At 44.6% G+C, this 27,257-nt stretch overlaps 1 protein-coding gene across 1 annotated transcript in view; it reads left to right on the forward strand.

Annotated features, from left to right (window-relative positions):
* The first annotated feature begins 18,840 nt into the window (after positions 1-18,840).
* Positions 18,841-27,257, forward strand: part of LOC142656622 (uncharacterized) — a 46,229-nt gene continuing 37,812 nt past the window's right edge. The window contains 2 exon segments of the mRNA XM_075831575.1: positions 18,841-18,966; positions 26,544-26,670. The gene's annotated coding sequence lies outside the window, so the exon portion shown is untranslated.

Here is a 27,257-nt window from a genome sequence, read left to right on the forward strand (position 1 = left end):
ATAAACTAGCATATTCAGATAAGTACATTTGTACTATCTATGTAAATACCCTAATTAAAAGGATAAGGGACTATATGCTATAGGTTTCAGGTACTGACGCTATTGGGAATTTTTTTTTATTGAAGTTAAGAAAAAGGAGCCCCGAAGATAGACCTACCCTCCAAAGTTTATCTGGCCAACTTCACTTATGAAGATAAATTGACATTAGAAATAGGTTACAGTGATAAACATGAATGGTTAGTCTGGATAGGATACACTGCAATCCAAAATAATAGAACTAACTGTATTGCTTGTGCAAAAGCCAGGCCACATCTGGCTACTATAACTTTCAGGCTATCAGATAAGTAGAGAACCCACAATGTCTGCAATACGTGTTATCTTTATATAATGCATCATATAATCCAGGTGATAAATTATGTAAGACATTCTCTTTATTGTACCCACCTGTGGGGAAAGATGAAATCCCTCCCTTAGTAGTGGCTTACCCAGGCAACTACACCTGCTTTCTGAGGAATGGGCAAGGTAAGAAAGTAGGGAACCTCACTGAAGAGTTTTGTGACCGATAATGGTAATTACTCCTCTAATTGGTTTACCAACCAGACAAGGGCAAGAACTGATCTCTGGTGGCAATGTGGAGAAAGGAAGGCCAAGTGGATGGGAGGCTGTACTCTGGTTCAGCTTCTGATGCCATTCCACTTGTTTTTAGCACCTGAGTTTCAGAGAATGAGAAAACGCCCTGGAGACTATCTGAATCGCTATAAGCGGTCTATCCATGGAAGTTCCTTTGACCATAGAATATACATAGATGAAGTAGAAATACCCTGTGGGGTGCCAAATGAGTTTAAGGCCAAAAATCAGATTGCATCAGGCTGGTGGTCTACGATAAATAAGAATGTCGACTGGATTAATTACATTTATCACAATCAACAGGGAGTTGTTAATTTTACCAGAGATGCAATAAAGGGCATTGCAGATTAATGGGGACCTGCATCTTTAATGACAAGGCAAAATAGCATGGCCCTGGATATGTTACTAGCAGAAAAAGGGGGTGTCTGCAAAATGTTTGTATCTTCTGTTGTACTTTTATTTCCAATAATACAGCTGATGATGGCAGTATTACCAAGGCAATGGAAGGACTCAATTCCCTGTCCAAAGAGCTTGTGGAAAACTCCAGAATAAATGACATCTTCACCTCATGGAGGGGTGGATTGGAAAATGGACTGGCCTGGTATCATCTGTACTCATGACCATTGCCGTTGTTGCCAGTATATTGACTGTTTGTGGATGCGATACTCTGCATAAGAAGATTGATCCAAAGGTTAATTGAGACCTCAGTGACAAAGACAATGTGCCAAGAGATTCAAAAGTAGAGAACCTGTCCTGTATAATCTTACAGAACATTTCTTGATAAATTTATAACAGGAGGGAATGTTAGAAAAATTTTATTCTAAATTTATTCTTACTTCATGCAATAGATATTAAATGTGCATGCAGGGTTCCCAGAAAATGCCTTAGTTAACAAAGGGTTAAATATGTTATATTCTTTAGTGTGTGGGAGGTTGGATTTCTTAATAAAGATTGCAATCTGCAGAGGAAGTGCAACTGACCTAATCTCATTCTGAAGTGCAACATTTCATGTGACAGGAAAGCCAGAAACGGTTTTCAGTTGGTCTGTACTGCAATATGCATTGATATGTGTATATAAACCTGTGCTTATGGAATGAAGTCAGACATACAGTCTCCTCATTGATGAGAATAAAACTCTTATTGGCATGAAAACTTGAATCATTATTGCTAAGTATGGAAAATTCTTCTAACATATATATATATATATATATATATATATATATATATATATATATATATATATATATATATATATATATATATATATATATATAAAAAGAAGAAAAATTAGTTTGCATGTATCACTTCGAGTTATTGCTCAATGTGAACATTTGATGTAAAGATGTAATTTGTTAATGTTTTTCTTCAGATTAATTATTTGATTTAGATCAATTAATGATTATACAATGAAAAAGATTGTTCTCCACAGGAAGAGTCCAACTGGGAGCGGAGGGCGTGAGAACCAGATTCTAACAGAATGTGGATGGATAAAAGAAGGTAAACCGGTAGCACCCAAGGCATTCTTGATGGCACTTGTATTGATGGCGTGACCTCACATATGCCCCAAGACTGCAAGGATCGATTTGGTAAGATCTAATTTGTATGTATCAGGCTTTACAGCTGTTGCTGCTAAATTCTGTTAGAGCTGTTTGATTTTCCTACAGAACAGTCCTGGCAGACCGGTGCCAACCTTATCATACCCGCCTTCCACCAAGAGAACCGACCTTGAGAGGCCTTCCCATGCAATACAAATTAGAGTAAGAGAAATTGGTTTGCGACATTTGTCAGATGGACATGTGGAATCTGTGTATATTTTTGTGAGTTGGAGCTGTTCCGGGCGATCGGCTCAGATCAAGGTACAAATCCTGCTGAAAAGAGTAACACCAAGTGCAAATGAAATGTACCCAGTGATTACACATCTTCTAGGTGCCCTGTCCAGTGGAACAGAGAAGTTTTTCTTATATAAAGGTGTTTGTTTGATTTAGTTTAAGGGCCTGACATTGTTATTGTATGTACTTAGAACAACTTTTATATTACGTAGATGATATCACCAGATTAGTATTTATTTTAACAATTGACAAGGGTTGGGGTTCCTCAGCAAGTGCCAGTAAATATGAACTAAAAGACTTTTAATATGATGAACTCCATCACTGAGATGCGGCAGGCGCAGCCGGAGCCAATACAACGCGCTTGTCATGAACTGACGGCAGTGTCACAATTCCAAGCAGCCGCCCAGACAATTAACTTACCGGAGGAAGAGGATAGATACGGAGGGTTTGTGGTAGTCACAATAAAACTCCACTAATCCGTCTACGTGGGATCTCACCCCAGGCTCACAGCCCGGTGACGTATACTAAAAGAGACGGTGTCTGACAGATGAGAAGGACCAAACCAAGTCCTGATGACATCAGCAAAGATCAAAGTAAAGACCAAAGACCTGAGTGAATCCGTCAGCAGTATAAAGTGTTTTAATCTGAAGACAGGTGTAATGGCAGGAAGGAGGTGAAGGGAAAGTGAGCCCTAATCTACCCACCGCCCTGTCCCTGCCTACTTGCAACGACCCTCCCTAGGCGACGAGGTACAACTGGGCGGCGGTCCCTACGCTGGCTAAGTGCACAGGAAGACAAACAGGGAACACGCAAGGGAAGGGGCAGTAGCCACGGAACGCCACGAGGAAACGGGGCGGCGAACGAACAGTCAGGACCAGGACGAAGTGAGTACACCCGAGCGGGCACGGAGACAGAAGCAAGCCAGGGCAAGCAAAGCAGGTCAAGCAGAACTGCAGCAAGGCAGAAGCACGGCAGAAGCAGGCTGGAGCAAGCAGCAGAGGGGCCAGGAATCCAAAAGAATTACAAGCACTGAGGGAGAGCACAGGGCAGGTAATAAAGGGCAGGGGGCGGAGCTAACTCCGAGGGACCAGGCCGCGATAGGCTCTCCCACTCCTGAGCCTGCCACCCTGGTTGGTGGGAGATGGTGTCAGTCGAACAGGTCTGGCCTCAGGTGTGGATTGATTAATCCCAGGAGTATAGCTAGATGAAGTACCTGGCAGATCCCTAACAGTACTCCCCCTTTTATGAGGGGCCACCGGACCCTTACTAAGGGGACCCGGTTTAGTGGGGAAGAGGAGGTGGAACCTCCTGATCAATACCCCAGCGTGAACATCACGGGCAGGTACCCAAGTCCTCTCCTCCGGCCCGTATCCTCTCCAATGGACCAGGTACTGGAGGGAGCCCTGGACCATCCTACTGTCCATAATCTTGGCCACCTCGAATTCCACCCCCTCAGGGGTGAGAACGGGAACAGGAGGTATCCTCGAGGGGGACCAGGACGGGGAGCAGCGTTTAAGGAGGGAGGCATGGAAGACGTCATGTATGCGAAAGGATGGGGGGAGCTCCAGACGGAAGGATACAGGGTTGAGGACTTCAATGATCTTATAAGGTCCAATAAATCGGGGAGCAAACTTCCTGGACGGGACCTTAAGGCGCAAGTTCCTGGACGACAACCAGACCAAATCCCCGACGACAAACCGGGGGTTAGCAGAACGTCTACTATCCGCCTGAATCTTTTGTGCGCTCTGGGACGCCTCTAGGTTCTTCTGAACCTGGGCCCAGACAGTGCACAGTTCCCGATGAACCTCCTCTACCTCAGGATTATTGGAACAACCAGGGGAGACGGAGGAGAACCTTGGGTTAAACCCGAAATTACAGAAAAACGGGGAGACCCCTGACGAGTTACTGACCCGGTTATTCAGGGAAAATTCAGCAAGGGGAAGGAATGAGACCCAATCGAATTGACAGTCAGAGATGAAATACCTTAAATATTGTTCCAGGGATTGGTTGGTCCTTTCCGTTTGGCCATTAGTTTCGGGATGGAAGGCGGAGGAGAAGGACAGATCAATCTCCAACTTTTTACAAAAAGCTCTCCAAAATAAGGAAACAAATTGTACCCCTCTGTCAGAAACGATATTGACTGGGGCCCCATGGAGACGCAGGATGTGTTTCACAAACAAAGAAGCTAACGTCTTGGCGTTAGGTAGCTTCTTAAGGGGCACAAAGTGGCACATCTTGCTGAAGCGGTCGACTACCACCCACACCACCGACTTGCCCTGAGATGGAGGCAAATCGGTGATAAAATCCATGGAGATATGGGTCCAAGGTCTCTGGGGAATGGGCAAGGAACGTAGTAGGCCCGCAGGTCGGGACCTAGAGGTTTTGGACCTAGCGCAAACCTCACAAGCGGCGACGTAAGCCCTAACATCTTTAGGCAACCCAGGCCACCAATAGTTTCTGGTAATGAGGTGTTTGGTGCCCAAGATGCCAGGATGACCAGATAGAGCGGAGTCATGGTTTTCCCTGAGTACCCTCAGCCGGTATTGCAGGGGAACAAACAGTTTGTCCCCAGGGACGTTCCCGGGAGCTGCACCCTGATCAGCCGCGATATCAGAAGCTAAATCAGAATCCGTGGCAGAGACGATTATACCAGGGGGTAAAATACAAGCGGGATCCTTCTCGGAAGGAGGATTGGCCATGAAACTACGTGACAGAGCGTCAGCCTTAATATTCTTGGACCCAGCCCTATAGGTAACCAAGAAATTAAATCTGGTAAAGAATAGTGCCCACCGAGCTTGTCTAGGATTAAGCCTCTGGGCCGATTCTAGGAAAACCAGATTCTTGTGATCCGTAAGGACCGTTACCTGGTGTCTGGCCCCCTCCAGGAAGTGCCGCCACTCCTCAAAAGCCCATTTAATGGCTAGAAGTTCGCGGTTGCCAATATCATAGTTACTCTCCGTGGGCGAAAACTTCCTAGAGAAGTAAGCACAGGGGCGGAGATGGGTGAGGGAGCTTGTACCCTGGGACAAGACGGCCCCCACTCCCACCTCGGAAGCGTCAACCTCCACAATAAATGGCTCCTCTTGGTTGGGCTGAATCAGCACGGGGGCCGAGATAAAGCACTTCTTGAGAGTCTCAAAGGCCTGGACGGCCTCAGGGGGCCAATGGAGGACATCGGCACCCTTGCGGGTAAGGTCCGTAAGAGGCTTAGCGACGACCGAGAAGTTGGCAATAAATCTCCTGTAATAGTTGGCGAACCCTAAAAAACACTGTAACGCCTTAAGGGAGGCAGGTTGGACCCATTCCGCCACAGCTTGAACCTTGGCAGGGTCCATGCGGAATTCATGAGGAGTGAGGATTTGCCCTAAAAATGGTATCTCCTGTACCCCAAAGACACATTTTTCAGTCTTAGCAAACAGATTATTCTCCCGAAGGACCTGGAGCACCTTCCTGACATGCTCCACGTGGGAGGACCAGTCCTTGGAAAACACCAGTATGTCATCAAGGTACACAACAAGAAAATTACCCAGGTACTCTCTCAGGATTTCATTAATAAAATTCTGGAAGACAGCAGGGGCATTACACAACCCAAAGGGCATGACCAGGTATTCGAAATGACCCTCGGGTGTGTTGAACGCAGTTTTCCACTCATCCCCCTCTTTGATGCGGATAAGGTTATATGCCCCCCGTAGATCGAACTTAGAAAACCATTGGGCTCCCTGAACCTGATTAAAAAGATCCGGAATCAAAGGAAGTGGGTACTGGTTCCTTACGGTGACCTTATTCAGGTTACGATAATCAATGCACGGCCTAAGACCACCATCCTTCTTCCCCACGAAGAAGAAGCCAGCACCTACAGGAGAAGTCGAGGGGCGAATGAAACCCTTGGCCAGGCATTCTTGGATATACACCCTCATCGCTTCACGTTCAGGACATGAAAGATTAAATATCCTACCCTTAGGAAGCTTGGCACCAGGCACCAAATCGATAGCGCAATCGTAATCTCTATGGGGGGGCAACACCTCGGAGGCCTCCTTAGAAAACACATCGGCGAAGTCCTGAACAAACTCAGGAAGCGTGTTTACCTCCTCCCGGGGAGAAATAGAGTTAACAGAAAGACATGACATAAGACATTCATTACCCCATTTGGTGAGATCCCCAGTATTCCAATCAAATGTGGGATTATGCAACTGCAACCAGGGAAGGCCTAAAACCAGATCAGACGATAATCCCTGCATCACCAGTACAGAGCACTGCTCCAAATGCATGGAGCCAACCAGGAGTTCAAAAACAGGAGTATGCTGAGTAAAATAACCATTAGCAAGGTGGGTTGAGTCGATACCTACTACAGGGATAGGATAAGGTAAATCAATACAAGGCATCTTTAGAGACATAGCAAATTCCACAGACATGATATTAGCAGATGAGCCAGAATCCACGAAAGCACTGCCCGTGGCAGACCGGCCAGCAAACGAGACCTGAAAGGGAAGCTAAATTTTATTGCGTTTCACATTAACGGGAAATACCTGTGCGCCCAAGTGACCTCCCCGATGATCACTTAGGCGCGGAAGTTTTCCGGCTTCTTATTCTTGCGCCTGGGACAGGTGTTCAGTATATGCTTGTCGTCCCCACAGTAGAAGCAGAGACCATTCATTCTGCGAAACTCCCTACGTTGTCGAGGGGACATGGAGGCCCCGAGTTGCATAGGTACCTCCGAGTCCTCCGTGGAGGGGCGAGGAGACGGGACCTCGAGGGGAATCGCAGAAAAGTCAGAGGGGAGCACACTGAAGCGTTCTAGCTGACGTTCCCTGAGACGTCGGTCAAGTCGTACTGCTAGGGCCATAACCTGGTCAAGGGAGTCAGGCGAGGGGTAGCTAACCAGCAGATCCTTCAGGGCGTCAGATAATCCTAACCTAAACTGGCACCTTAGGGCCGGATCGTTCCACTGAGAAGCTACGCACCACTTCCTAAAATCAGAACAGTATTCCTCAACCGGTCTCCTACCCTGACGTAAGGTCACCAGCTGACTCTCGGCTAAAGCAGTCCTGTCAGTCTCGTCGTAAATGAGTCCGAGGGCAGAGAAAAAACGATCCACAGAGGAAAGTTCCGGGGCGTCAGGAGCCAAGGAGAAGGCCCACTCTTGGGGCCCTTCCTGGAGTCGGGATATGATGATACCCACCCGCTGGTTCTCGGAACCTGAGGAGTGGGGCTTTAGGCGGAAATACAGTCTGCAACTCTCCCGGAAGGAGAGAAACGTCTTACGGTCCCCTGAAAACCGGTCAGGTAACTTGAGGTCGGGTTCTAGAGGTGAGGTGAGGGGTACTACTAAAGCAGCGTCACCCTGATTGACCCTTTGGGCCAGGGCCTGGACCTGTAGGGAGAGGCCCTGCATCTGCTGGGTCAGGGTCTCAAGGGGGTCCATGATAGCGTCAGCGTAGGAGAAATGGTAGACTAGGTAAACGCTTGTAATTATGTAATGGCAGGAAGGAGGTGAAGGGAAAGTGAGCCCTAATCTACCCACCGCCCTGTCCCTGCCTACTTGCAACGACCCGCCCTAGGCGACGAGGTACAACTGGGCGGCGGTCCCTACGCTGGCTAAGTGCACAGGAAGACAAACAGGGAACACGCAAGGGAAGGGGCAGTAGCCACGGAACGCCACGAGGAAACGGGGCGGCGAACGAACAGTCAGGACCAGGACGAAGTGAGTACACCCGAGCGGGCACGGAGACAGAAGCAAGCCAGGGCAAGCAAAGCAGGTCAAGCAGAACTGCAGCAAGGCAGAAGCACGGCAGAAGCAGGCTGGAGCAAGCAGCAGAGGGGCCAGGAATCCAAAAGAATTACAAGCACTGAGGGAGAGCACAGGGCAGGTAATAAAGGGCAGGGGGCGGAGCTAACTCCGAGGGACCAGGCCGCGATAGGCTCTCCCACTCCTGAGCCTGCCACCCTGGTTGGTGGGAGATGGTGTCAGTCGAACAGGTCTGGCCTCAGGTGTGGATTGATTAATCCCAGGAGTATAGCTAGATGAAGTACCTGGCAGATCCCTAACAACAGGAGAAGAAGAGGACGATAATGTACAGGAATTGTCAATACACTGGTGGGACCCCATACCCAAACCGGACATTGGTGATGGCATCATATTAGTTGAGGCCCTATTGATATATTGTTTGAGTTTTATAATCATAATATATAATTTCTGTAATTTAATATGAGAAAAAGGGGGGTTTGTGAAGGATGGTTTATTTGCTTATATTCTCTGTATGAAATTACATTATGAATTAGCAAGCAGGATGCCGAATTACTAAGATATGTATTATGTGAAAGTGATTATAATAATGTTTAAATGATTTTGTTTCGTGCAGCAGCCATCTTGTCTGGAGTTCCCATCTTGGTTCTTTTGTAGTGAATAGGAAAGTCATTGTTCCTTTAATACAAGTAATGTTGATTTACCTTGGCTCCCATACGAAGCTTGCAGAGAAGGAACAGGGAGTGAGAAGGGAGGGTGGCAAATATGCGTGTGGGAAGGTCTCCCCTATCTCCACGGGAACATTCTGCCCAAAAGAGATAAGGCCACCTGCAAACCTGATGTGTGAAGAATTATAATGATGTATCTGGGATGTATCTTATTGTATGATTTTTACTGAATAACAAATACTGTCACATTGTCTCTGATTGGTTAACCTCAAGCCTACACCCCTTGTGAATGATAGTATTATAGTTTGAGTTTGGAAATAAACCTTCAGAGGAGTATTTTGAGCATATCAGCAGCGTCTGTGTGTTTTCTTCTCCTCTCTCAATATATATCGGTATGAAATATCCTCATTAGGATGCTGAATAATGGGGCCTGGCCTGAGAGTCTGTTTGGACTCGTCTAAATTTCAGTCTAATATATTTTGAGCCATTGATTTCCACGACACCCATAATAACAGTCTGCACATGCTGGGGGTTGTAGTTCTCTCCTCTTATACCTCCTCCCTGTAATGTCCTCTGATATCTCATAATAACAGCCTGGACATGCTTGGAGTTGTTGTTCTCTACTCTAATACCTCCTCCCTGTAATGCCCTCTGATATCTCATAATAACATCCTGGACATGCTGGGAGTTGTAGTTCTCTTATACCTCCTCCCTGTAATGTCCTCTGATATCCCATAATAACAGTCTGCACATGCTGGGAGTTGAAGTTCTCTTATACCTCCTCCCTGTAATGTTCTCTAACGTCACATAACATCCTGGACATGCTGGGAGCTGTAGTTTTCTCCTCTTATACCTCCTCCCTGTAATGTCCTCTGATATCTCATAATAACAGCCTGGACATGCTGGGAGTTGTAGTTCTCTTATACCTCCTCCCTGAAATGTCCTCTGATATCCCATAATAACAGCCTGGACATGCTGGGAGTTGTACTTCTCTTATACCTCCTCCCTGTAATGTCTTCTGATATCCCATAATAACAGCCTGCACATGGTGGCGCTGAAGAAATGTGGGATTATAATAAATCAGCATGGGGTCTTTTCTTAATGTTATATGTATCGTATAAAGCCTAGAAACCTCCTCTGAGTGACATTCTTGAAGAACAAGGCCGGGTTCACACGTAGCATAAATGCTGCAGATTTTCCGCAATGTCTTTATTTGTGGAAAATCCTCAGCATAAGGCTAGATTCACACGAGCGTTTCCGTTTTGCGCACGTAAAAAACGCATCGTTTTTCTTACATTGCAATTCTGTGTGGCGTCCGTGTACGGTGCGCGTCTGTGTTGTTTTTGACGCGTTTTATATGTCTGCAAAAAAACTGAAGGAGGCGTTTTTTTCCCCTCATCATTTCTTTAACAACTAGTGCGTGACTCACAGACAGCACACGGATTACTTCAATGGACTGCGTGGTGCGCAATAATAGGACCTGCAGTAACTTTCATGCAGCGGACACACGCTGCATGAAAAACAACGCATGTCTAAATAGCCCCATCGAAATACATAGGACCGTGCAATGGCCGTTGTTTTAACGAGTAACACGGACGTAAAATACGCTTGCGTGAATCAGGCCTTACGCTTCATGCACACGAACGTAAAAACGGACGTAATTACAACCCGTAATTACAGGCCCATAGACTTCTATTGGCCAAGGGTACCTTCCCGTTTTTTTATGGGAAGGTGCCCGTGCCGTTGAAAAATATGGAACATGTCCTATTTCAGGCCGTAATTACGGCACAGATCCAAGTAATAAACCTGAAAGCACTCTAGTAATCCTTGAGGGTGGTTTTCAAAATAATTTTATTGTATTCAATATCGTGAATAATATTCATATGGTTTAGAGCGATTTTGCTGAACGTTTCGGCCTAGCCTAGGCCTTTTTCACAATCGCTATAGATACAAAATAAACAGTCATATAATACATATATCTTATAAAGTAATACAACAAAATAAACAACTGAATGAAATCATTCAATGAAATAATATAATTTGAAAAAAATCCATATCTAGCAATGGTATAAGATGAAGAAAATGGCCATTATCAACGATAAATATGCATAATATGTTTATTATATAAATATCCATATTATATATAGCAAAGGTATTTCCTTTACAAGGTATTTCTTCATAATCATAATAGGGAGAACTTAATCTAAGATGGAGAAATTAATATTAATTCTGAACAAACATTGTGTCAACTAAGTTGTCGCAGTGACGATTGAAAATTGGAAAATTATATGGAGAAGGGGTATCAATACGATGTCCCCTTAGACCAAGGGTTAGTTCCACTTGTACTCTAGTCACCTTAGATGTAAATAGTCTTTATACCTCCATAACCCACCAAAAGGGAATTCAGGCAGTTACACACCTTCTCAAATCAACCACGATGAACGCGGATTCGATATCCCTGTGTCTTCAATTACTCAATCTGATTCTACATGAAAACTTATTTTTATTTGGAGATGATTACTATGTACAAGTTTGCGGGACAGCTATGGGCTCAAACGTAGCACCACCTTATGCCAATGCATACATGTCTCTCTTTGAAGAAGAATATATATATAAAAATTCCCTATTCATACAACATGCTATATGCTGGCATAGATATATTGATGATATCTTCTGCATATGGGATGGTCCCCAAGGGTCTCTAGATAATTTCTTTGATTTCATTAATCAAATTAGAGAGGAATTGAAGTTTACTTTGAGTCTTAGTAAAGAAAGCATTTGCTTTCTGGATACTACCATTACAAAGGATGATGATGGATTTCTCACCACGGATCTTTATTCCAAACCAACAGACAAAAATAGTCTGTTACATTACAAAAGCAGCCACCCAAGAAGTACGATACGATCTTTACCAAGATCACAATTTACAAGAGTCTCTAGGATTGTATCCAATATTGATATGAAAACTATTAGGATTACAACAAATGTCCAAAAAATTTGAGGAGAGAGGTTACCCTACATCACTTTTATCACAGGAATTAGACAGATCACTCACGACTAACAGGGCTACATCACCAACAAAAAAAAAACATATCAGAGCAGATTTCCGCTAGTACTTACCTATCATCCGATAATACCTAAATTATACCAGAGCATTCGGAGACATTGGTCAGCATTACATACTGCCTATCCTCAAATAACAGAATTTGCTAATCCAGTGATGATGTGCTCTAAAAGATCACCAAACATTCGGGATCGCCTCATTAGAGCTGACATCGGCAGCTTCATGAGGGTTCCCAGACAAATTTTTTTACAAACTAAACGCAATGGTACCTTTCCTTGTCTACATTGTGCATGTTGTTCGAATATCATCAAGGGTGACTAGATTCAACACCCACACAACAATAGGACCTTTCCGATAAAAGGTTTTTTCTCAGGTGACTCCAATTTTGTGATTTATTTAATCAAATGTCCATGTGGTCTTGTCTATGTGGGTGAGAGCACACAGCATATTAGGGATCGGTTGTCCAGTCACAAATCCACTATAAGATGCAAAAAAACTTGGCTACCCCTTCCGGACCACTTTGAGAAATGTAATCATAATCTCTCTCAATTAAAATTTCAGGTCATCGAACAGGTACATAGACCCAGAAGGGGTGGCAACCATATTAATTTATGAAAAAAGAGAGAATCATACTGGATACATACACTCGAGACTCTATCTCCTAAGGGCCTTAATAGGAAATATGATCTTTTATCCTAAAATTGTCCGTATTCCTGTTCATTTTCGTTGTTCCTGTTAATAATGTTATATATCTGTTTCTTTCCAGGCACGCTAGGAAAACACAAGATCGATTAGATGACCAGATACAGGTACCATAAAACCGGTTCACTTTTCTTTATTGTTCCTTTTTCTCCTTATTTCCGCACATATGATTATCCATAAATATTTTCATTTTGTTCTTCTCCCTTCTTTTTCTTTTTTCCATACATGCTGGTTTCATTTTCCTTTATCCCTTCATTATACGGACCACCACATTTAAAATTATTCACAAGACATCTGATATATATCATAGATGTTTCTCTCATTTCTCTACTTGTTGCTATACTAGGATTATTAGAGCCCTGTATTTTATTCATGATCATATACAATTCCAGTGTACTATACGGACCATCATACCGAACCTTACTTATTATACTAGGATTGCTTGAATCCTCTACAATAGACGTCATTCACTATTACAGTAGTGTTATCTCAGCGTTACCTACTTCCAGTGTCCCCAGCTCGTAATTACGTCCAGACAAATGTCTAAGGGTATGTGCACACGATAGCAGGCATTTACGTGTGAAAAGACAGACTGTTTTCAAGAGAAAACAGCTGCCTCGTTTCACACGTATATGCTCCTCCTCGCATTTTGCGAGGCGTCTGAGACGCTCGTAAATCTTGAGCTGTGCTTCATTGAGTTCAATGAAGAACGGCTCAAATTACGTGGCAAAGAAGTGTCCTGCACTTCTTTGCCGAAGCAGTCAATTTACGCGTCGTCGTTTGACAGCTGTCAAACGACGACGCGTAAATTACAGGTCGTCGGCACAGTACGTCGGCAAACCCATTCAAATGAATGGGCAGATGTTTGCCGACATATTTGGAGCCTTATTTTCAGACGTAAAACGAAGCATAATACGCCTCGTTTACGTCTGAAAATAGGTCGTGTGAACCCAGCCTTACACCCTATCCAGCTTGCGTTCCAAATACACAGCGTCGTTATGTATAGTGCGCATGCACTAAGTGCCGTTTGCGTTCCACGCACCGGATATCCGTGTTGGCGCGCTATATCAATACCTCCTCAATGAACACAAGAATCAGACAGAATTCTTACCTGGAGCGTCTGGTAGACGCCGCTACATCCCCTCATTAAGACAACATACAGGTATGCTCGCTCATGGACCTTCCAGTACATTATCCTTTACTTGATCTTTCTTTCTATTTGTTCCATCCTGTGCACGTTGTATACCGGTATTTTATGGTATGGTCTAAGGCACGGGCCGCATTATTTTCAAATTTGATACAATACAAAATTATTGTTAACCAATTAAATATTTGAACTACTATAACACTATATTACTAGAATAATAATACTACATTACTATAATAATACCGCTAGGTTTAAAATTTGAGATATTTCTCCATGTGCTTATTTCAACAATCCAGCTTTCCAGTTTAAGTGTCGCTAAATGCAGTCCGGCGGCTCAGTTAGCACACATGTCAAGATTGGGCAGCCCCTTTTTAGATAGTGCCGCAGTGCCCTCTGTGGATGCTGCTGCAGTGCCCTCTGTGGATGCTGCCGTAGTGCCCTCTGTGGATAATGCAACACACCCCTAGATAAGGCCACAGTGCCCTCTGTAGATAAGGCCACAGTGCCCTCTGTAGATAAGGCCACAGTGCCCTCTGTAGATAAGGCCACAGTGCCCTCTGTAGATAAGGCCACAGTGCCCTCTGTAGATAAAGCCACAGTGCCCTCTGTAGATAAGGCCACAGTGCCCTCTGTAGATACTGCCACAGTGCCCTCTGTAGATAATGCAACACACCCCTAAATAATGCCAGTGTCCTCTTCAGATACTGCCACACACCCACTTGTAGATAATGCCACAGTGCACTCTGTAGAGGCTGCCACAATGCCCTCTGTAGAGGCTGCCACGGTGCCCTCTGTAGTGGCTGCCACAGTGCCCTCTGTAGAGGCTGCCACAGTGCCCTCTGTAGAGGCTGCCCCAGTGCCCTCTGTAGAGGCTGCTTCAGTGCCCTATGTAGAGGCTGCCCCAGTGCCCTCTGTAGAGGCTGCCCCAGTGATGTCAGGGGCTTGCCCAGAGCTGGAGTGCAGGAGCAGAGCCGCTTCTGGCACTCTGCCTGGGATTCCAGCTCTGCTCCTGACATCACTGTCCATATATGGACAGAGATGTCAGGGGCAACCCCAGAGCTGGAGTCCCAGGCAGAGCGCTAGTAGGCTCTTCCTGGGACTCCAGCTGTGCTCCTGACATCACTGGGACTCCTGCTCTGGGGAAGCCCCTGACATCATTGTCGATGTATGGACAGCGATGTCAGAGGCTTCCCCAGAGTCCCGGAGCAGAGCCGATAATAGCGCTCTGCCCGGGACTCCGCTCTGGGGAAGACCCTGACACACTGTCCATATATGGGCAGCGATGTCAGGGAATTCCACAGAGTCCCGGAGCAGAGCCGATACTAGCGCTCTGCCCGGGACTCCGCTCTGGGGAAGACCCTGACACACTGTCCATATATGGGCAGTGATGTCAGGGAATTCCACAGAGTCCCGGAGCAGAGCCGACACCAGCACTCTGCCCGGGACTCATGCTCTGGGGAAGCCCCAGACATCGCTATTCATATGTGGACAGCGATGTCAGGGAATTCCACAGAGTCCCGGAGCAGAGCCGACACCAGCGCTCTGCTCGGGACTCCAGCTCTGGGGAAGCTCCAGACATCGCTGTTCATATGTGGACAGCGATGTCAGGGAATTCCACAGAGTCAAGGAGCAGAGCCGACACCAGCGCTCTGCTCCGCTCTGGGCAAGACCCTGACACACTGTCTATATATGGGCAGCGATGTCAGGGAATTCCACAGAGTCCCGGAGCAGAGCCGACACCAGCGCTCTGCCCGGGACTCCGGCTCTGGGGAAGCCCCAGACATCGCTGTTCATATGTGGACAGCGATGTCAGGGAATTCCAGAGTCTCGGAGCAGAGCCGATACTAGCGGCTCTGTGTCCCGCGGGCCGCAGATGACAGCCCCAGGGGCCGCATGCGGCCCGCGGCCCGCGTGCTTAAGACCCCTGGTCTAAGGGGACATCGTATTGATACCCCTTCTCCATAGAATTTTCCAATTTTCAATCGTCACTGCCACAACTTAGTCGACACAATGTTTGTTCAGAATTAATATTAATTTCTCCATCTTAGATTAAGTTCTCCCTATTATGATTATGAAGAAATACCCTGTATAGGAAATACCTTTGCTATATATAATATGGATATTTATCTAATAAAACATTTATCGGCACGTATATTGTTACAATACTTACCTTAAACATATTATGCATATTTATCGTTGATAATGGCCATTTTCTTCATCTTATACGATTGCTAGATATGGATTTTTTTCAAATTATATTATTTCATTGAATGATTTCATTCAGTTGTTTATTTTGTTGTATTACCTTATAAGATATATGTATTATATGACTGTTTATTTTGTATCTATAGCGATTGTGAAAAAGGCCTAGGCTAGGCCGAAACGTTCAGCAAAATCGCTCTAAACCATATGAATATTATTCCCGATATTGAATACAATAAAATTATTTTGAAAACCACCCTCAAGGATTACTAGAGTGCTTTCAGGTTTATTCCTTGGATCTTTAGTGTGGTTTTTCCAGCCCGAATCTCTATAGCACCAATACAGAGCGAATTAAAGGAGTGCATCCTTACATATTGAGGTAATTACGGCACAGGCAGGCCCATAGAAGTCTATGGGGCTCCCGTAATTGCGGGTGGCTACGTGTGTGCACCCGGAATTACGGGAGCGTTGCTAGGAGACGTCAGGGGATAGTCACTGTCTAGGGTGCTCAAAGAGTTAACAGATCTGCAGTAACTCTTTCAGCACCCTGGACAGTGACTACCGATCACAATATAGATAAACCCGTTAAAAAAAAAAAAAAAGCTCATACTTACCCAGAACTCCCTGCTTCTTCCTCCAGTCCTGGGATGACGTTTCAGCCCATGTGACCGCTGCAACCAATCACAGGCTGCAGCGGTCACATGGACTGCCGCGTCATCCAGGGAGGTCGGGCTGGATGTCGAAAGAGGAACGCGTCACCAAGACAATGGCCGGGTAAGTATGAATTTCTTTTACTTTTACTGCGGAAAGGGCTGCCCCTTCTCTCTATCCTGGACTTATAGAGAGAAGGGGCTGCCGATAAGTGTAGCACAATTTTGCAGAGTAAACGGGTCCGTAAATACTTGTGACAATGGACCCGTATTTATGGGCACGGGTCCGTAAATACTGGTGGAATACAGGTGACAAAGGACCCGTATTTACGACAGTATTTACGGACAGGAAAAAATACGTTCGTGTGCATGGGGCCTTACTATATAATATCATTACAGGGAGGAGGTATAAGAGGACGGAACTACAACTCACAGCATGTCCAGACTTTTAGCCCTCCTGCACACTTCCATCACCGTTTTCACGGCCGTTTTTGACGGGTCCGTGAACCCGTTTTAGCGGCCGTGTGATTTCCGTGTGCACTCCGTGTTTCTGAGCGCCGAGCATGGGTGCTGAAAGAGCAGGGTTGTTCAGCGCGAGTCACTGTACAAGGTACTGAAAGAGTTAATGGGCTGCACTGATCGGCGGTAACTCTTTCAGCACCCTGGACAGTGACTAGCGCTGAAGAATGACCATGCTCGGTGCTCGCAAAATACAATTTATAAAAAAAATCAGTCCTTACTTACCCAGAACTCCCTGCATTTTCCTCCTGTCCGGCCTCCTGGGATGACGTTTCATCCCATGTCACCGCTGCAGCCAATCACAGGCTATATTGGCGGTCAGGCAAGTCTGGATGACGTCAGAAGGCCGTCCTCTAGGGATGACGCTTCATCCCATGTGACTGCCTCTGCAGCCAATCACAGGCTGCCGCGTCAGAAAGAAAGGCCGGATTGGAGGAAGAAGAGGGACTCGTCACCAAGACAACGACTGGGTACGTATGAACTGCTTTTTATTTTATTTTTAATCAGCAGCCTCTTCTCTCTATAAGTGCTGGATAGAGACAAGTGGCTGCCGATTAGTGTAATATATCTGTAATGTACTTCTGCCCGCTTGGCCGTTGCTAGGCAACGGCTCCGTCACACACGGACGGCACACGGAAGCCTTCCGTGTGCCTTCAGTTTTTTTGACGGCCCCATTGACTTGCATGGGCCTCACGGTCACGGAATCTCGGACCAAAGTAGGACATGCTCTACTTTTGATCGGAACGGAGCAACGGGACCGTCAAAAAAACTGAAGTGTGCATGGCCCCATTGAAATGAATGGGTCAGGGTGCTAGCTGTCAGAAAAACGGCTAGCACCCTGAAGAAAAAGACTGAAGTGGGCACTAGGCCTTATTATGTGATATCATTACAGAGAGGAGCATAAGAGAGAACTACTACTCCCAGCATGTCTCAGCTGTTATGTGGTATCATTAAGAGGAGTATAAGAGAAGAGAACTACAACTCCCAGCATGTCCAGACAGTTTTTATGTGATATCATTACAGGGAGGAGTATAAGAGAACTACAACCCCCAGCATGTCCCGACTTATTATATGATTTCATTACAGGGAGGATGTATAATAGGAGAGATTCCAACTCCCAGCAAGTCCAGATTGTTATTATGTGATATCATTACAGGGAGGAGTATAAGAGGAAAGAACTAACACTCCCAGCATGGCCAGGCTATTACTACATATTACAGTACATTACAGGGATGAGGGATAAGGGGAGAGAACTACAACTCCCAGCATGTCCCAGCTGTTATTACATTATATCAGAAGAAATTACAGGGATAGGCATAAAAGGACAGGACTACAACTCCCAGCAGTCCCCTGGCTCCAGCTCTCACACAATTGCTGACAACCTATAGAAGAAGAAAACGCTGAATCTTTCACTTCTCCAGAGCAGAGGAGCCCCGCCCCTAACAGGGATCCGCCCCTCATGTCACTTGATCATCATCATTTCACCGCACAGCACATTAGTCCCGCACCCTCACGGAGCCCCGCCCCTCATATCACGTGGTCATCATCAGCGGTCCTTTATCAGCCACATCTCTCTTATAAGCTCCGCCCTCCGGTCACGTGGTGGTGACGTCTCACAGGTCCTTCTACTACACGTCTCTCCACTGATAAGCTCCGCCCCTCTGGTCACATGGCGGTGACGTCATCACAGTTCCTTCAGCTATTGCCGAGTAAGAGGTAGGGAGCATCGCTGGTCAGTTGTTCTCTCTGTTATCAGCCATCCCTGTATGAGTGTGTGTAGAGAGCTGTCAATCATTGAGTGAACCTCAGAGAGCGGTAAGTTGTTGTTTCTGGTCTTTGTAGTGGTCGGATGTTTTGTGGGACGAGTCGTATTTTGTAATGACATATTATTAGGTACCTACAACTTATTCATTAACTTTTATACATTTTTTGTTAATGTCGGTCACCGTGCGGTTTAAGGGAATGTTCACACGTAGCGAATACGACCCACAACACGCAAGGAAATCCGGCCGAATATTCAGCTGGAATGTCTACTAGAAAAATACAGCAAGGCCGATACTCACCTGTCCGAGCGTTACCATAGCAACACGTCCCTGCTCTTCCGGCTGCTCTGTGTCCAGGTGACCCCTATAATGACATGTGACCTCTCTAGTCTGTGATTGGCTGCAGGGGTCACATGACGCTTTCTTTCTTATATGTGCACCCTTTAGCGTTGCTGCAAACACGCGGTGTAGCTGCAGAGGATTCTGGGAACAATGATGTTTGTTGCGGAACTTGACTTTCCCATTGAAGTTAATGGGGAAATTCTGCAACAAATGCGCAGCGAATTCGCCATATAAATCCGATATTCTGCGTGTTTATAATCCACACCGCAGGTTAAAGAGGCTCTGTCACCAGATTATCAAATCCCTATCTCCTATTGCATGTGATCGGGGCTGCAATGTAGATAACAGTAAAGATTTTTATTTTATTTTTAAATTGCTCATTTTTGGCCAAGTTATGAGCAATTTTATATTTATGCAAATAAGCTTTGAAATGGACAACTGGGCGTGTTTTTTTTTCGTATTTCCAACAGGGCGTGTATTGTGTTTTTAACAACTAGGCGTGTTTACTTGTTTTACTAACTGGGCGTTGTGAATAGAAGTGTATGATGGTGACAAATCAGCATCATACACTTCTCATCGTTCCCACCCAGCTTCTTTCACTAAAGACACACAGCGTGACGTCACCCACAGGTCCTTCAACCTTGGCGTCGGTCAGAGAAGATACATAGGCTGAAAGGCGTCCAAAAGGTTAATATGCTCGTCTCTAGGGAGTTTGCTATGCTTACCTGCACATGGTGATGCTTCTGCAAATTCAACTGTACGCCTGGAGCTGTGGTGTCTTCTCTCTTCCGACGCCAAGGTTGAAGGACCTGTGGGTGACGTCACGCTGTGTCTGCAGTGAAAGAAGCTGGCTGGGAGTGATGACGTCACCCACAGGTCCTTCAACCTTGGCGTCGGAAGAGAGAAGACACCACAGCTCCAGGCGTACAGTTGAATTTGCAGAAGCATCACCATGTGCAGGTAATCATAGCAAACTCCCTAGAGACCAGCATATTAACCTTTTGGACGCCTTTCAGCCGATGTATCTTCTCTGACCGACGCCAAGGTTGAAGGACCTGTGGGTGACGTCACGCTGTGTGTCTTTAGTGAAAGAAGCTGGGTGGGAACGATGAGAAGTGGGTGATGCTGATTTGTCAGCATCATACACTTCTATTCACAACGCCCAGTTAGTAAAACAAGTAAACATGCCCAGTTGGAAATACGAAAAAAAAACACGCCCAGTTGTCCATTTCAAAGCTCATTTACATAAATATAAAATTGCTCATAACTTGGCCAAAAACGATCGTTTTTGACAAAAATAATATAGTGTTCCTAGATTTAGAACTAAAAGGAATAGAAGGGGAGCAAGTACATTCTAAAACTTTCCGTAACCCAATATCCGGCAATACAATCTTACATGCCAAAAGTAATCATCCAAGACAGAGCATCAACTCCATCCCAGTGTGTGAGATGTACAGAGCCAAACGCAATTGCAGCTCCCATAGATATTACAAATCGGAACAAGAACAAATTTGTGACAGGCTGCACAAAAGAGGGTACCCTAATTGGACATTAAAAAAGAAGAGCAGATATCACCTCAAAAACAAACAAACCAAGAGCTGCTTTACTATTAAAATCCAATCCCTCCACAAAATCTGATCCAAATAAACCAACCTTAATCCTTCAACAAAGTAACCAATCCACTGAAATAAAAGGAATTATCACTAAATACTTACCAATTTTGATGGAAGACGATCTACTGGAGGGCATCTTAAAAGATGGTTGTAGAATAGTTGCACGAAAAGCTCCTTCCCTTGGCAGCTCTTTTTCTCCTTCCTTTTTCTCCTCTAATGAGACAACAACAACAACCTGGCTAGAACACAAAGGTTTCTTTAGATGTGGCACTAACCCTTGTAAAATTTGCTCTTATGTGATTCCAAAAAAAGTTTTTTTTCGATTCTGACGGCACCAATATGTTTTCAATAAAAAATTACATTAACTGCAATAGCGAGTCAGTGATCTACAACATCGAATGTGTTGTGTAATCTGAAATATATAGGATGTACAGGTCGTAAATTCAAATCCAGAATACTGGAACACCTAGGCTATATCAGAAACCCGAATATCACCAATATCTCTAATGTTGCAAAACATTTCATAAACCCATCATAATAGATTAACTACCACATTTAAATGTTACGCCATAGAATAGATCTATACCCCCAAACGGGGGGGGGGGGGCAATCTTAAACATAAAATACTAAGGAGAGAAGCTTTCTGGATATACAGACTCAAAACTAGAGTCCCCAAGGGTCTTAACCTAAAGAAAGAGTTAATGTTCCACTACTAGATATGAATCGGTATTTGTCATTAAATAGTCTTTTCTGTTAATAAGAAAATTTCAAATATTTAAACTCACAACGAGTCACTGTACTAATTCATGCATCAAAGACATCTTTTTGCAATAGAGGTAATTCATATGATCACTAAGCATAAAATATTGTTCCAAACATAGAAGGTAAAATGCCAAAATTGTAACAACATATCTAATGCCACTTATATTGTACACCATTAAATGCTCCAATGATCTATACTATGTATTTATATTATAGTGCCTTTGATTGTTTATGTACTTCCCAACCAGTATTGAATTTTACTTTTATCAATACTGTACCATCATCTATGGATGTTTACGTGGATGGTTTCAGCCTCTTTTTTCCTACATTATTGTAGTGTGAGTCATCAGTGGCTCTCGGGGTTTACATCCGGCCAAATCGCACTCATCAATACAATTATGACTCACTGTCAGAATCTTAAACTATCAGTAAAATAACATAGCCATGCACCTTAACACAAATCAATCATTTACTTGATCTTGCTATTCAATTCAATTTGATACTCCCGTGCATCAGTGCCAAATCCAGAAGTTCTTTTGCGTTCCAAATGACTTTCTCTCTGGACCGCAATCCAATTCACGTGTGTGATCGGATATAAACCCCAGTTGTATATTACCTGGTTTAAACAAGCCATGAATAAGGACGCCGCAGTCGTCCGAAACGCGTAGGCACCGCCTATACCCACAACCGCCTTTTGTACCTGGAATATATCTTTCCCATTTTAAATACGTTTATGGAATAAAATTGGAACGGAGTTTCCTTTTTTAAACACTTTCCTTGTTTTTGAGCTGGATCTATCTCTTGCATTTTTCCTGTTCCTATACCGTGTGCCGACACGGGGATCCGAGCGCAGCCAGCGGTGTGAATCTGCTTAAGGTGAGCTGGAGGATTTCTCCTACAAACATTTTTCTATATGCCATAAATGTCTGATATATGGGGGTCCTCTGACCCGCCTGGTGAGGTGAAGACTGCATCCAGGAGGAGAATGAATGGAGAGGTGAGCACACATGTACACGACTCTCTCCATTCACTTCTATAAGAGTCCCAGATACGTCCGAGCATGGTCAGAGTTGGGAGCCGCATCTATCAGACATTTCTGGCGTATCCTGGGGAGAAATGTCCGTGTTGGGAATACCCCTATAATCCAAAGAAAAAACGATATCTGGAGCAGCACTGTAGCCAAATAACCCCTCAGTGGGTGCAGAGCTTCAAAGAAAAGCAGGGAAGCAGCACTCCAAAGTGTAAAAAGGGTTTATTTACCACATCTCAGTGCAATGTTTCACCCTCTCAATGAGGGCATTTTCAAGCATAGCATAAGGCAGGATTCACACAAGCACATTACGTCCGTAATGGACGGAATGTATTTCAGCCGCAAGTCCCGGACCGAACACACTGCAGGGTGCCGGGCTCCTAGCATCATACTTATGTACGATACTAGGAGTCCCTGCCTCTCCATGTAACTACTGTCCCGTACTGAAAACATGATTACAGTACGGGACAGTAGTTCTGCGGAGAGGCAGGAACTTCTAGCATCGTACATAAGTATGATGCTAGGGAACAGGGAGGAAACCTCTAGCTCACCAGTCTGATGCGTCTCCGAACTCTCCGCTCGGATCCCCGCTACAGTTGGCGGTACGTAATAGGAAAAAGAGAGAAATGATCCAGCGCTGAGTCGTACTTTGATTAAAAAGGAGGGGTTACTTGAGGAATCTAGTAGGCCTCCAGGACAGGGACCATTTACTAACCTGAAAACTAAAAGTAGGAAATTACCGCCAGTGGGGGACTTTACCAATGTTGACCTATTTGTTGAACTGGTGGGTGATGAGTTAAAGCTATTGGATCAGGAAAGGGGTCGAATGGAGAATAATCCCGGTTAGAACGAGAAGCTCTGACCACCTTGGAAAAAAGACAATTTTGCTCAATCCTGAGTGCTATACCATTTTAAAAGAGAACCTCACAGGACAATTTAAAAAGGAGCTCTTAGACATGCTCCGGGATGCAAAGAGCAGAGCACTGATTAGTGCTAATGAGTTAAACTTTTTATATCCACAATTTCCTACTTTGGCTTGTTTCTATAGTCTACCCAAAATCCATAAAGGGTATCTGCCTTTACGTGGTAGGCCAATTGTATCAGGCATAAATAATCTGACCCAAAATGTGAGCACATATATTGATGTAGTGTTACGTCCCTTTGTCCTGAGTTTGTCATCATATGTGCGTGACACAATGGATGTCCTTAAACAGATTGATGGTGTCACGCTGGAACGAGGTACTTTGCTGGCAAGCCTGGATGTAGAGGCATTGTATTCCTCTATTCCACATGAGCTTGGCTGCCAAGCAGTTGAATACTTCCTTAGAACACGAGGTACTCCATATCTGGCTCACAACCAACTTATATTGCAAATGCTGCATTTTGTATAGGTGAAGAATATATTTGTGTTTGAGGATCGTATCTTTCACCAACAACGCGGCACGGCGATGGGGAGCCCTACTGCCCCCACCTATGCAAATTTATACCTTGGTTGGTGGGAAGAGACAGTGGTTTTTGGTGAGGAATTTTCTGACTGGACCTCATCGATAGGTCTTTGGATAAGATATATTGATGACGTGTTACTACTATGGAATTCTACTGTAGAGGACTTTAATGCCTTTGTGTCGGCCCTCAATAAGAATGATCTTGGTCTGAGATTCACGAGTGAGATTAATGATCTGGCACTGTCATTTCTAGATCTTCAGATCACTAAAACAAAGGAGGGAACAATCTGTACCAAAGTGCACCGAAAAGAGACCGCAACCAATAGTTTCCTACAGTGGAATAGTTGCCACCCTTATCCCCTTAAACAAGGTATTCCTAGGGGCCAGTTTATGAGAGTCCGCAGGAACTGTAGTTCCTTAGATGATTTTGAACTGCAGTCCAAAGATCTGGCCTCTAGATTGAGGGACAGGGGATTTCCAAGAGGAGTAATTCAAAAAGCTTATGAAGTGGCAAGGTACTCTGACAGGACTAGTCTTTTAGTTCCAAAAAGAAGGAAAGAGGAGAAAATCACCAGGCTCATAGGCACCTTTGATACTAAACAACCAGAAATCATGCAAATATTGAAGAGGTATTGGCGTATCCTTAGTGCAGATATGGACCTGGTGGATCAGATTACTCGCCAGCCATCAGTTACGTTCCGTAGGGGGAAGAATATTAAGGACAGGGTGATGCAAAGTTGTTTTGATCCCATACCACACAAAGGAACATGGTTGGATAGGAAGGTCCCAGGTACATACAAATGCGGTAGTTGTAGAGCATGCAATTTTATCCAAAATGGGAGAAAATTCAAATGTGTCACGACAGGAATGGAGTTTGATATACGTGATTATGTGACCTGTAAAACAGCAGGAGTGGTATATCTTATTACATTCCCATGCCCATTAAACTATGTGGGTAAAACCATTCAGCAATTTCGTCGTCGGATTAGGGAACATGTAGGGGATGTGACAAACATGAGAGATACTCCCATATCTAAGCATGTACATGATAAACATAATGGTAGAGCAGAATGCCTAAAATTCCAGGCGATTGAATTGGTGCGACCTCCTAGACGTGGAGGAGATTGGGATAATTTAATCCTTAGAAAGGAGGCGCAGTGGATTTACAGACTGGCATGTACACAGCCAGAGGGCTTGAATGAACAGACAAATTTTACCTGTTTCATTTGAATAATGTCAATGGCAGACACAATATTCTCTATGATTATCCTAGCATGGTGTTCGGTTTTGATACAGTTATTCTATTATGATTACGAACTCCTTGCTCAAGTGTAAAAGTACATACAAAAATGCTTCTCATCTATAGAATTGTTTGCACAGAGTGTAGATTTGACGTAAGGATGCCAGACTGTTGTGGTGAGTTGGACGATAGTCTTTATTCCCAGTCAAGTATTGGTAGCTCCGTCCCCGAGATTGGAGGGCTCAAGGCAGTAATGAGATGCATCCCATGACCTCTCATTGCGCCTGCGCGATCGGCGTGTGGCGATGTTGATCTTCCGGGTGTGTCAGCTGACGCGCCGGGGGTCACATGGCCGCGCGTCTTAGATCGTGTGGACGTTGGTGATTGGTCGTTTACGATGCTCTGCCTCAGTCCAGGGGGAGGAGCATAGTTTATATAAACTCTGAGTCCTCAGTGAAGCGTGCCGCTGACATCCATGCGAGCACGCTTCCGAGTGTGTAGCAGAATATCGGTTGCAATCATCTATCACTGGCATTTTAGCTAGATTACAATAATACATTGACCCCTGATGAATTGATACATAGAAACGCGTAGGGTCTAAAGAGAAGGGATTAGAGCGTAGGTGTCAGGAGTATCGTGGGGCAACCTCAGCACTGGGGTTATTAGGTATGGGAACGACTGGCTCCAGTGTATTCCTTTTAGAGGTTCCCACCCACTGACGCACCAATGTGAACGCTGATCCACTATATATCTGTCTAATGCAATCTAGGTGGGTTCGCAAATGAACCAGTGATTGCAGTAACTATTTAATACATTTTTAAACCAGCACGGTTGGGGCTTTTTTTCTCACAGTGGAGTACAGTGTATAGTAATATTATATTCAGGAGCACAGTGTATAGTAATATTATATTCAGGAGCACAGTGTATAGTACTATTCTATTCAGGAGCACAGTACGGTTCTATTATATTCAGGAGCGCAGTGTATAGTACTATTATATTCAGGAGCACAGTGCATGATACTATTATATTCAGGGGCACAGTGTATAGTACTATTATATTCAGGAGCACAGTGTATAGTACTATTATATTCAGGAGTACAGTGTATAGTACTATTATATTCAGGGGCACAGTTTATGATACTATTATATTTAGAAGCATAGAGTGTGGCATTATAAGAAATTTAATCTTCATTTATAGGTGCGGAAATGTTGGAAAAGTGAGGAGCTGAAGAAATCTGAGCTGCAAACTGCAGAAATGGGCCGTGCCCAGAAGAAGTCTGGACCGGATGGAGAAAAAAAGAGAAAAATAATCTGAGACATCACCTGTGAGTCACTGAATGTAAATTTTTATTCACCCTGTGACTGATCAGTACTGTAGTCACTGTATGATCTGCAACGAGATGACGGATGGTAGCATTCTTTTTTGTTAAATAGCAACTCCCAGCATAACCTAGCCATCGTTCTGGCTATACTGGGAGCTGTTTTATGTCGTACAAATTTATACAGCAGGGGTTAAACTGAATTTGCAAATGATCTCTGTACTGAACTGTATTTGTTCTGGTGCCGTATATATGTACGGAGCTCGGTTCTGTTGCATATATGTACTGAGCTTGGTTCTGGGTCTGTATATTTGTACTGAGCTTGGTTCTGGGGCTGTATATATGTACTGAGCTTGGTTCTGGGGCTGTATATATGTACTGAGCTTGGTTCTGTTGTGGTATATATGTACTGAGCTTGGTTCTGTTGTGGTATATATGTACTGAGCTTTGTTCTGGTGTGGTATATATGTACTGAGCTGGGTTCTGGTGTGGTATATATGTACTGAGCTTGGTTCTGGTTTGGTATATATGTACTGAGCTTGGTTTTGGGGTTGTATATTTGTACTGAGCTTGGTTCTGGGACTGTATATGTT

The sequence above is a fragment of the Rhinoderma darwinii genome, chromosome 1 (assembly GCF_050947455.1).
Source record: "Rhinoderma darwinii isolate aRhiDar2 chromosome 1, aRhiDar2.hap1, whole genome shotgun sequence".
Taxonomy (NCBI): Eukaryota; Metazoa; Chordata; class Amphibia; order Anura; family Rhinodermatidae; genus Rhinoderma; species Rhinoderma darwinii.